The sequence below is a fragment of the Schistocerca serialis genome, chromosome 2, assembly GCF_023864345.2.
Source record: "Schistocerca serialis cubense isolate TAMUIC-IGC-003099 chromosome 2, iqSchSeri2.2, whole genome shotgun sequence".
NCBI lineage: Eukaryota > Metazoa > Arthropoda > Insecta > Orthoptera > Acrididae > Schistocerca > Schistocerca serialis.
In genome coordinates this window covers 41761895-41770887 of record NC_064639.1, presented here as the reverse complement: position 1 = coordinate 41770887, position 8993 = coordinate 41761895, and positions in this window count along the sequence as shown.

Sequence of the window (8993 nt, the reverse complement as noted above, 5' to 3'; positions counted from 1 at the left end):
TGGATTTCTGCTTTGCGAATTCCAAGGTGCTTCACTGTAAAATAGACCCTGAAAAGATTCTAACCGACTGTCAACGATATAAATTTGAGCTTTGTTCGTCATATAGGTCTAACATGTCAGAAGGCTGTTTATGAAGTGCACATGTTAATTAATGTAGTTCCCTTCTTCTAAATTTTTGCAATAGCATTTAACTGTAGACGTTTTCTAACACCGGCGTTAGCAATTCCTTTCCGTTCTCTGAAACCTTCAAAACGACAAATGTTTCTGGTTTAAATCTGATGACCTTAACTATCACTTCCGATCAACAATAAATACTTCATGAACCCATACATGGAACTCCAAATATGCAGTGTTCCTGCACTGCTACAGAGCATGCATTGCAAGGTATTCACACAGTTTATCGCATAGACTTACCATAAGGAATGAAACAAGAACTGTAATACACTTTACACCACAGACGCTCACTCTGGCTTGACGAAAACATCCAAACATTGACCAAAAGTTGCACAAATAATTGCGTTTGAAAGGAAAAGAAACGAGGTATGAAGCATTTATAAATTCATCGAATGTAGTGAGGTGGTTTAATTTCGTCCCAGTCTATAAAATTAATTTCGGGCCATACTCAGCTCTTGCCGATTAATGTAATATAATCGGTGTGTCACAAAGCGAAATAGATTGAATCTGCGCTACCATTACATTCACGTCTTCAGCATTCAGACAGAAGAGGCTATAAAAATATTTTATACCAGCTGCTCTCGATCCACTGACATTATGAACAGAAACAACGCACGCTACCGCTAGACCACAGGCGTAATCAGCCTAGAGTTTCTCTATCATGGGACAAGTTTTCCTCCAGGAAGTGCCGCAGTCTACAGTGTTGCCAGATTGTGCAGATAACCGGACTTAGAGAATTAGCGAGTTGGCCAGTTTTTTTGTCCCATGTCGCGATCGGCGCGGACTTAGCCTCTGAAGCGGCCGGCCGCCGGTCAAGTTTTATGTCAAAGAGTGTACGCCCACTACTACAAAGAACTCGTACAATGAATGAGATCAGGCTTCCTCACACAACGGTATTGAAACGATCCCTGCATTCAAGGGCAGACTGCCCCGCGGCGACAAAGGTTTTCTTCGTTGTAAATTAAAACACCATCCTTTCAGTCTTGGCCGACGAATTAACATTGATTTAATATAATTTTTATTTCACAGTTTCTTTTCATGAGCATCTATACGACTTCTCTAGTACAGTGTGAATAAGAAATCAGCCCAAAAATATCCGACTTCATTTTTTATCATTGAAACCAAACGATGGTAGCAGAGCGTCCATGCCCCTTATGTTTGTACGCAGACGTAGGGCGCATGCCTGATCTTTTTCACGACTGCGAAAAGAGATAATCGCTGGCTAGCCGTTGAGAAGTAAACACTTGTACGTGGTAATCGATGAATTTTATGAAACTTCCTGGCAGATTAAAACTGTGTGCCGAACCAAGATTCGAACTCGGGACCTCTGCCTTTCGCGGGGAAGTGCTATACCATCTGAGCTACCTAAGCACCACTGACGCCCCGTCCTCAAAGCTTTACTTCAGCCAGTATCTCGTCTCCTACCTTCCAAACATTACAGAACCTTGCAGAACTAGCACCCGTGAAAGAAAGGATATTGCAGAGACGTGGCTTAGCCACAGCCCGGGGCAAGTTTCCAGAATGCGATTTTCACTCTGCAGCGGAGTGTACGCTGATATGAAACAGTTTTAATCTGCCAGGAAGTTTCATATCAGCGCACACTCGCTGCAGCGGAGTGTACGCTGATATGAAACAGTTTTAATCTGCCAGGAAGTTTCATATCAGCGCACACTCCGATGCAGACTGAAAATATTATTCTCATGAAATTTGTGTTATGAGCAGTAAGTCAGATAAAGTGGAACAGCGTTACTGCATCAACTTTTGTTTTACGCATGGCGATTCTGAATTTGAAACAATCCGCAAGATTCGATAATTGTTTGCGGACGAAGCAATGGGTACCACACAGATGATGGTGGCCGCTTATTAGTCAAGAGTGAAGAACATTCAGGTGGGCCTTAAAATCCGCAAATGAGTTTGTCATTAATCACGTAAGAACCCCCGTAATGCAGGATGGACGAATCACGATCAGAGAACTTGCAGACGAGCTTAACATTATCATTGGAGCCATTCGTTCGCTTTTAATGGAACATTTGCACCTCTGGAGGGTTTGTGCTGAAGTTGCTAAGAACTGAGCAAGAGCACCTTCATTCGGAAATTACACATAACAAGCTGGATACTGTTAACAGTAATCCGAACTTTCCTACAACAGTGGCCATTGACAGTTAGTCCTGTGTTTATGAATACGACCCAGGAACCAAGTTCCAGTCATCGCATTGGAAGCACACATCATCTTTGAGGTCGAAAAAAATGAGGCAGATTCGCAGCAACGGGAAAGTCTTGCTGAACTTCTTTTTCGACACCAATGGTGTGATCCATCACGAGAAGGCCCCAGAAGGATCCAACGCCAACGAAGAGTTCTACGTGGCCTTCATGAAGCGGTGAGACGCAAACAACCGGAATTGTGGGCGGCGGGCAGTTGGCACGTTCACTACGATAACGCACCCGCGCTTCGTTCTCAATTAATTCAGACCTGACCTACCACTGAGTAACTTCATACTTTTCCCTAAATTGAAAAATACTATGAAAGGGACCAGATTTCAGAACAGATAAGACATAATACAGAATTCGCCGGATCAATTGCACACCATCCAAAAAAAGGCTTTCTAGCAGTCGCAGCAGCGTTGGGAGTGGTCTGAAGGGGACTACTTTGGAGGTAACTAGTGTCAAACAGTAGCATCTGAGTAACGGCTGGATTTAGAAATAAAAGTTGGATAGTTTTCGAACTCCTCTCGTATACACGAACGCATTGTAATCTGTAACTATGTTCCGAGGTTTCTCCTTTAAATGCAAATGTAAATGCTGTGTAATGTTAACTGACTATAATTAAGCCCGAAAGAGGGACTACACTACTCGCCATTAGAATTGCTACACCATGAAGATCACGTTCTACAGACGCGAAATTTAACCGACAGGAAGAAGATGCTGTGATATGCAAATGATTAGCTTTTCAGAGCATTCACGCAAGGTTGGCGCCGGTGGCGACACCTACAACGTGCTGACATGAGGAAATTTCCAACCGATTTCTCATACAGAAATAGCAGTTGGCCGGCGTTGCCTTGTGAAACGTTGTTGTGATGCTTCGTGTAAGGAGAAGAAATGCGTACCATCACGTTTCCGACTTTGATAAAGATCGGATTGCAGCCTATCGCGATTGCGGTTTATCGTATCGCGACATTGCTGCTCGCGTTGGTCGGGATCCAATGACTGTAGGCAGAACATGGAATCGGTGGGTTCAGGAGGGTAATACGGAACGCCGTGCTGGATCCCAACGGCCTCGCATCACTAGCAGTCGAGATGACAGGCATCTTATCCGCTTGGCTGTAATGGATTGTGCAGCCACGTCTCGATCCCTGAGTCAACAGATGGGGAAGTTTGCAAGACAACAACCATCTGCACGAACAGATCCACGACGTTTGCAGCAGCATGGACTGTCAGATCGGAGACCATGGGTGCGGTTACCCTTGACGCTGCATCACAGACAGGAGTGCCAGCGATTATGTACTCAACGACGAACCTGGATGTACGAATGCAAAACGTCATTTTTTCCGATGAAGCCAGGTTCTGTTTACAGTATAATGATGGTCGCATCCGTGTTTGGCGACATCGCGGTGAACGCACATTGGAAGCGTGTATTCGTCATCACCATACTGGCGTATCACACGGTGTGATGGTATGGGGTACCATTGGTTACTCGTCGCGGTCATCTCTTGTTCCCATTGACGGCACTTTAAATAGTGGACGTTACATTTCAGTTGCGTTACGACCCGTGGCTCTACCCTTCATTCCATCCCTGTTAAATCCTACATTTCAGCAGTATAATGCACTACCGCATGTTGCAGGTCCGGGCCTTTCTGGATACAGAAAATATTCGACTGCTGCTCTGGCCAGCACATTCTCCAGATCTCTCACCAATTTAAAACGTCTGGTCAATGGTGGCCGAGCAACTGGCTCGTCACATTACGTCAGTCACTACTCTTGATGAACTGTGGTATCGTGTTGAAGCTGCATGGGCAGCTGTACATGGGCAGCTGTACCTGTACACGCCATCCAAGCTCTGTTTGACTCAATGCCCAGGCGTATCACGGCCATTATTACGGCCAGATGTGGTTGTTCCCGGTACTGATTTCTCGGGATCTGTGCACCCAAATTGCGTGAAAATGTAATCACATGTCAGTTCTAGTGTAATATATTTGTCCAATGAATACCCGTTTATCATCTGCATTTCTTCTTGGTGTACCAATTTGAATGGCCAGTAGTGTATATAAAAGAAAAGATAGACGGAAACAGTTCTCGAAAGATCACTGTAAGAGTTATGAAAAAGCTCCCAGAGGCCTATAATGGTATGAGTAATTACGACATTAATATATGGTTTTGCACAGACAAGTTATTCAAGGCATTCAAGGCCAAGAGAAGAACGGACGAAAGTGGTTCAATCGGCTCTCAGCACTATGGGACTAACAGCTGAGGGCATCAGCCCCTAGAACTACTTACACCTAACTAAGCTAAGGACATCACGCACATCCATGCCCGAGGCAGGATTCGAACCTGCGACCGTAGGAGTCACACGGTTCCGGACTGAAGCGCCTCGAACGTCTCGGCCACCGCGGCCGGCAGGAGCAGAAGATTTATCAAGAGAGAGTCAACGTAGAAAACCTTCAGGAATGAAGAAATCAAGCACGAGAAGATCGAGAATTGTCTGTGTTTTCATCAAAAATGTTGGACCACACGGAACAATAGCAGTGGCTGTGGATACAAAGATAATAGCTGGGTGTTTTGGTCAAGAGGAAGAAATAGCCTGCGAACTGTAGCTATGGCGGACAGTACCAAAGAAATAGTTGTGAGTGATCTTTTGTTGTATCGAAACAGGTTTGGCACCACCGTGTACTGATTGTGCAAATCAATAATGTCGGTGTCAAGCACTCATTTAATTAGAAAGTGAATATTTAAACACACTGATACCATACCACCTAAATAAAATCTGAGTTTCAATTGAGGACACATCACCATATTGTCATATTCGTTTGGTACAGCGAAAGATGTGCTGCACCACACATCCAGGACCGTCTTCTGCCCCAACAATTATATCACAGCGGTAAAAATGACATCCATCTTTGGGCACACATTTTCAAAACAGCAAACAGCTGAGTATGTATTTGTCATTATAATTACATTCCATTGACAGTATCTCAATATCCATAACAACAAAGTAGATTACAAATGTGATAATTAACCTAAAGTCGATAATAATACTCGATAAATACACTTAGGTTCATCACAGAGGTTGTTCAGATGTTTACTAATTTCCAGCATTCTGTAAGACACGTCGTCAGCAACTATTCTGGTTAACCAAAGTATCCAGTAAACTGCAGAGGACTGTCAAAGTTGCAATATTAATTTCCTTTATTAATTGATGACTAGTTTTTGCTATTTTTTTATTTCTCGCGATACTGTATAAGTCGAGGAGTAAAATTCTATAAATCTGAGAGCTGAAGGTGGAAAATAACCGCTACCGCCGGAGATGACTCACAGGACAAGCGCCTAATGAGACCCCCCCAGCGCGAATTCAGCCACCGGCCCGCCGAATGGAGGCCCGAACAGTGGGAGGACAGGATGCCCACCCCCCTACTCTACCAAAAATCTGACTGGGCTGTCATACAAAATAGGGTAAGTAACCATTCTTAAAGGAAAAGAAATTTTGCAAAGAAGAAAGAGTAAAGAAAAAAACTGTTTAAGAAAGACAATGACATTAAGAAAGTAAAGAGCAAAAGAAAAAGCCTGATGTTAAATTCAAAAAGGAGGAGCTAGAACCAAAAACTAATGGAAGTTATTCCGAGGACGCCGGCCGATGTGGCCGAGTGGTTCTAGGCGCTACAGTCTGGAACCGCGCGACCGCAACGGTCGCAGGTTCGAGTCCTGCCTCGGGCATGGATGTGTGTGATGTCCTTAGGTTGGTTACGTTTAAGTAAAGAGGAGCAAAATTCTATAAATCTGAGAGCTGAAGGTGCAAAATAACCGCTACCGCTGGAGATGGAAGCAGTTTCGTGACTCTTAGGACAAGCGCCTAATGAGACCCCCCCAGCGCGAATTCAGCCACCGGCCCGCCGAATGGAGGCCCGAACAGTGGGAGGACAGGATGCCCACCCCCCTACTCTACCAAAAATCTGACTGGGCTGTCATACAAAATAGGGTAAGTAACCATTCTTAAAGGAAAAGAAATTTTGCAAAGAAGAAAGAGTAAAGAAAAAAACTGTTTAAGAAAGACAATGACATTAAGAAAGTAAAGAGCAAAAGAAAAAGCCTGATGTTAAATTCAAAAAGGAGGAGCTAGAACCAAAAACTAATGGAAGTTATTCCGAGGACGCCGGCCGATGTGGCCGAGTGGTTCTAGGCGCTACAGTCTGGAACCGCGCGACCGCAACGGTCGCAGGTTCGAGTCCTGCCTCGGGCATGGATGTGTGTGATGTCCTTAGGTTGGTTACGTTTAAGTAAAGAGGAGCAAAATTCTATAAATCTGAGAGCTGAAGGTGCAAAATAACCGCTACCGCTGGAGATGGAAGCAGTTTCGTGACTCTTAGGACAAGCGCCTAATGAGACCCCCCCAGCGCGAATTCAGCCACCGGCCCGCCGAATGGAGGCCTGAACAGTGGGAGGACAGGATGTCCCCCCTCTACTCTACCAAAAATCTGACTGGGCTGTCATACAAAATAGGGTAAGTAACCATTCTTAAAGGAAAAGAAATTTTGCAAAGAAGAAAGAGTAAAGAAAAAAACTGTTTAAGAAAGACAATGACATTAAGAAAGTAAAGAGCAAAAGAAAAAGCCTGATGTTAAATTCAAAAAGGAGGAGCTAGAACCAAAAACTAATGGAAGTTATTCCGAGGACGCCGGCCGATGTGGCCGAGTGGTTCTAGGCGCTACAGTCTGGAACCGCGCGACCGCAACGGTCGCAGGTTCGAGTCCTGCCTCGGGCATGGATGTGTGTGATGTCCTTAGGTTGGTTACGTTTAAGTAAAGAGGAGCAAAATTCTATAAATCTGAGAGCTGAAGGTGCAAAATAACCGCTACCGCTGGAGATGGAAGCAGTTTCGTGACTCTTAGGACAAGCGCCTAATGAGACCCCCCCAGCGCGAATTCAGCCACCGGCCCGCCGAATGGAGGCCCGAACAGTGGGAGGACAGGATGCCCACCCCCCTACTCTACCAAAAATCTGACTGGGCTGTCATACAAAATAGGGTAAGTAACCATTCTTAAAGGAAAAGAAATTTTGCAAAGAAGAAAGAGTAAAGAAAAAAACTGTTTAAGAAAGACAATGACATTAAGAAAGTAAAGAGCAAAAGAAAAAGCCTGATGTTAAATTCAAAAAGGAGGAGCTAGAACCAAAAACTAATGGAAGTTATTCCGAGGACGCCGGCCGATGTGGCCGAGTGGTTCTAGGCGCTACAGTCTGGAACCGCGCGACCGCAACGGTCGCAGGTTCGAGTCCTGCCTCGGGCATGGATGTGTGTGATGTCCTTAGGTTGGTTACGTTTAAGTAAAGAGGAGCAAAATTCTATAAATCTGAGAGCTGAAGGTGCAAAATAACCGCTACCGCTGGAGATGGAAGCAGTTTCGTGACTCTTAGGACAAGCGCCTAATGAGACCCCCCCAGCGCGAATTCAGCCACCGGCCCGCCGAATGGAGGCCTGAACAGTGGGAGGACAGGATGTCCCCCCTCTACTCTACCAAAAATCTGACTGGGCTGTCATACAAAATAGGGTAAGTAACCATTCTTAAAGGAAAAGAAATTTTGCAAAGAAGAAAGAGTAAAGAAAAAAACTGTTTAAGAAAGACAATGACATTAAGAAAGTAAAGAGCAAAAGAAAAAGCCTGATGTTAAATTCAAAAAGGAGGAGCTAGAACCAAAAACTAATGGAAGTTATTCCGAGGACGCCGGCCGATGTGGCCGAGTGGTTCTAGGCGCTACAGTCTGGAACCGCGCGACCGCAACGGTCGCAGGTTCGAGTCCTGCCTCGGGCATGGATGTGTGTGATGTCCTTAGGTTGGTTACGTTTAAGTAAAGAGGAGCAAAATTCTATAAATCTGAGAGCTGAAGGTGCAAAATAACCGCTACCGCTGGAGATGGAAGCAGTTTCGTGACTCTTAGGACAAGCGCCTAATGAGACCCCCCCAGCGCGAATTCAGCCACCGGCCCGCCGAATGGAGGCCTGAACAGTGGGAGGACAGGATGTCCCCCCTCTACTCTACCAAAAATCTGACTGGGCTGTCATACAAAATAGGGTAAGTAACCATTCTTAAAGGAAAAGAAATTTTGCAAAGAAGAAAGAGTAAAGAAAAAAACTGTTTAAGAAAGACAATGACATTAAGAAAGTAAAGAGCAAAAGAAAAAGCCTGATGTTAAATTCAAAAAGGAGGAGCTAGAACCAAAAACTAATGGAAGTTATTCCGAGGACGCCGGCCGATGTGGCCGAGTGGTTCTAGGCGCTACAGTCTGGAACCGCGCGACCGCAACGGTCGCAGGTTCGACTCCTGCCTCGGGCATGGATGTGTGTGATGTCCTTAGGTTGGTTACGTTTAAGTAAAGAGGAGCAAAATTCTATAAATCTGAGAGCTGAAGGTGCAAAATAACCGCTACCGCTGGAGATGGAAGCAGTTTCGTGACTCTTAGGACAAGCGCCTAATGAGACCCCCCCAGCGCGAATTCAGCCACCGGCCCGCCGAATGGAGGCCTGAACAGTGGGAGGACAGGATGTCCCCCCTCTACTCTACCAAAAATCTGACTGGGCTGTCATACAAAATAGGGTAAGTAACCATTCTTAAAGG